This window comes from Muscardinus avellanarius (genome assembly GCF_963383645.1).
Source record: "Muscardinus avellanarius genome assembly, chromosome: 2".
Taxonomy (NCBI): domain Eukaryota; kingdom Metazoa; phylum Chordata; class Mammalia; order Rodentia; family Gliridae; genus Muscardinus; species Muscardinus avellanarius.
In genome coordinates, this window is record NC_137787.1 from 145,445,593 (window position 1) to 145,449,756 (window position 4,164).

Sequence of the window (4,164 nt, forward strand, 5' to 3'; positions counted from 1 at the left end):
GTTGCAAAGGGCCTAAGTAGCTGAGGCTGTCTGCGAACAGTGATCCCCGTCTCAGCCTCCCAAATGCTGGGATTACAAGTGTGCACCACCATGCCCGGCTCCAATTTTAATTTTTACTTTCAAACAAATAGGGTCTCGCTAAGTTGCGGAGGTTGGTCTCAAACCTGCAATTCTTCTGTCTCAGCCTCTCAAGTACTGGGATTGAAAGCATGTGCCACCACACTCAGCTTTAGGATCACAAGATCTTAAAACTGTCACACTGGTACAGAGATGCCCTGCTAGCCTCTTTCCACACACTTTTTCTTAACCACAAGGTTCTCCATACTTTGTTGCAGGTGACAGCATAGCAACAACCAGCACAAATATTAGATATGACATGGAATATAAAATGCTAGCTCTAATGTCATCTTCTCAAGTGCATGTGAAACCCAGTCTTAAAGGACACACACATTTCTACTTGGAGAAAATCAATCGATTCTAACTGAAAAAAAGTTAATTTTTTTTTGTGTGTGGTACTGGGGATTGATCCAAGGGTATTTTATCTATGAGCCACACCCCCAGCTCTATTTTATTTTGAAGCAGGATCTCACCAAGTTGCTTAGGGCCTCACTGTAAGTTGCTAAGGCTGGCTGGGAACCTGCAATTCTCCTTTCAGCCTCCCAACTACTTTAAGTACAGGTGTGCGGCAGAAATCTTAGCTCTACATTATTTTTTTGAACTGTTACTTGAAATGACTCAGTTGACTAGGAATGTAGCTCAGTGGTGGTGTGTGGGTTAAGCATGTGCAAGACCCTGAGGCCATGAGGCAGGGTATGGCTTTGGCTTGAGCTAAGGGAACTGAAGCCGGTGTGGATACCATAGTGAGACCCTGACACAAAAAGACAAGGACGCTCAAGGTTTTCTTTCCTGTCCTTTTCCTGTTGATTCTTTGGTTATCAATTTACAACCTCAGCACATGCAACTTGAGAAATCCTCCGTGTTTCATTTCAACCTATGAAGTCTGCAGCGAGGTGTGTGGGGCTTTCTTCTGCATCTTGGTGTAGGTGGCTGACGGAATGTGATCTCAGAGCCAGCTGGCTGACGCTGTTAAGGCGCCTCTTTGCCAATACTGTCTGAGAGTGATGAAGAGTTTTATTTTTGAAAAGGTGAGTAATGACTCCCTCCTTCCAAAAGCTGCAGTTGCACAGGAAAAGCCTCATGCAGCGCTTCCTGGCCCTTCCCTCCTTCCTTCCCTGCTCTCCTGTGACGAAGTCCTTTGCAGGAGCTTACAGCCCGGCAACACCTTCCTCTCAGCTCACCTTCCAGTGTGTGTGCATGTGTGTAGGGGCTCATTATTCAAAGGTATGAGGGGATGTTGAACTAAGCAAAAGCCAATGTCCTGGCCTTTAACAGGCCCACTGGGACATAACTTCAATTGTTTTTTGTTTTGTTTTGTAAAACCAGATTCTTTGTTCCCCTACTATGTACTCAAGATTTCTTTCTCAAACGTTTGGCAAATTATCAAAGCTGAGATGGGTTTCTCTTTTCTAGTGACACTCCTTTCTCAAACTTACCATGGGCATGTCAGTGCTGTTGCTGGCTTGTGGATCCTTTCCCAATGCACTAATTCAACTCTCCATTTCTGGTCCAGGTAGAGTGACCAGACACACTGTCCACTTTGTGAGACCAAACTTACTGATAGTAATCCTAGGAGAAGTTGTCAAGGCAAATCCTCCTGCCTTGACCTCCAAGTAGCTGGGGCTTCTCGGTGTGTGCCATGCTGCCTGGCTGAGGCAATACTTCCCATGCAGTACATTTCACATTTTATAATGTGCAGGTTACGTTTTAGCTCACACTAGCTAATCACAATACAAATTTGCTAATCACAATACAGATTTTCATTACCCCCAATATTCCCTTGCATGTCTTGTCAGCCTCTTCCTGTACTCTAACCCTTGGCAAATACCAGTATGTTTCTGTGTTTCTACCTCTGCAGTGTTGCCTTTTCCAGAATGTCACATAAAGGGAAACATGTACTAAGTAGTCATGTGAGTCTGGCTTCTCCCACTCGGCAGAATGCATTGGAGATTCATTCAGTTTTGATCACTAAGCCTTTTGATTTCACTGTTGAGTAATATTCCACAGTATGAATACACTACAATTTGATTTTATCTATCACAAGTTTGTGGACTTATGACTAAGTAGTTTCCATTTTTGGTGGTTAGGATTAAAGCTGCTATAAACATTTGTGTACAGTATCTTTGTGTGTATATATGTATATTTTTTGTGGTACTGGGGAAGGAACCTAGGGGCATGCTACCTCCAAACCACACCCCCAGTCCTATTTTTTATTCTTAAAAAAATTTTGAAGTAGGGGTCTGAGTTGCAAAGGACCTCAATAAGTAGCTGAGGCTGTCCAGGAACCACAATTCCTCCAGTCTTAAGCATCCTGAATGCTGGGATTACAAGTGTGTGCCATCATGCCCGGGGTGGGGGTGGTGTCCTGGGCACAGCAGCTGGGTCACTGGTGGTCTAGAAGGAAATCTGGGCAGGCAGCAGGCTGACTTAAAGGGACTGGGATAAGCACTCACTTGGTAGCCTGCTACCATTCAATCATTTGTACTTTTTTTCAAAGCCCATCTTTCCTATATTCAACAAGTTAACCAAGATTCTGTAACACATCAAAAGCTTTGGCACGGCCATCATCTCTTGTCTCTGTACTGTGTTTGCGCCCAGGATGGGTGCTCTCACCTGTGTCGTCCCTGGGAAGTCTGTTCCAGGCTTTTCACTTTAAGTCAGGTCAACCACCTGTTGGTGGCCAGCCATCTCAGAGGAGGATAAAGAGCTCTCTCCACCTTGGTCTAACTCTTGGCTAGGCTCCAGTCAGCTAGGAGTCACTGGCCTCCACAAAGAAAGCCAGCCATCTGAGAAGAAGCGCGTTCAGGGATGAATCGATGTGAAAAGCCTGCTGCAAATAAGGGAGTAACTGAGTTGTCTGCATCAGTCTGAATCTGTGCCCAGCTGAAGGTAAGCTCCACCTCACTCTTCACACTTCACTGGGCCCACGGCGAGATGGCCGGACCCCCACGTTCTTGCCCGAGACTGGGCTCGACTTGCCACTGTCCTTTACCACCCGCTCTACCTGCAAGTCCTGTGCAAGTGTGTGTGGCTCACTCCACCACCGTGTGAAGGAAGGCGTTCTACTGCCCCTGCACCTCTTCTATTCTGTATTTCCTGCTTTCTGACTCTTTAACAGCTCCCAGGCTCCTTCAAAACCCAGAGCATACACCAACTCCTCTAAGCTTCCCTGATTCCCCAAAGATCCAGAGTCATTTCATCCTCTATGTGACCGCCATAATTTACTTATTTTATAAAGAACAGTGGCTGACACAAAGCACTTTCTATGTGTTACTCAGTGTTCCGTGTGCTTTCTATATATTTACTTAATTTTCACCACAATTCTGAGGCAGATTTTTTTTTTTTTTTTTTTTTTTTGGTGGTACGAGGAATTTAACCTGGAGGCATACTACCGCTGAGCAAGACCCTCAGCTCTATTTTATTTTTTATTTTGAAACATGGTCTCACTAAGTTGCTGCGGCTGGCTTTGAATCTGCAATCCTCCTGTCTCAGTCTCCCATGACTGGGATTACAGGCTTGTGCCTCCATGCTCAGCAGAGGTAGATACTCTTAATATCACTCTTCTGCAAATGAAGTAACTGAGGCAGAGGGTTAAGTAACTTCCTTTAGTCACAGGGTGTGTGTGTGTGTGTGTGTGTGTGTGTGTGTGTGTGTGTGTGAGAGAGAGAGAGAGAGAGAGAGAGAGAGAGAGAGAGAGAGAGAGAGAAAAGGATTGAGGATTGAACCCAGGGCTATTCTACATTGAACTACACCCCCAGCTCTTTTGTCAAAAAAAAAAAAAAAATATATATATATATATATATATATATATATATATATATATATATATATATATATATATATATTATTTTGACACAGGGTCTTGCTAAGTGCTGAGCCTGGCCTTGAATCTGCAATTCTCCTATCTCAGCCTCCCAAGTACTGAGATTACAGGTGGTGCCACTGCTCCCAGTTTAAGTCACAGGCTTTGAATCTGGGTAGCTATTTATTTAGTGGTACTGGGGATGGGACCCAGGATGTAAGTAAATCACACACACTGGTCATTGG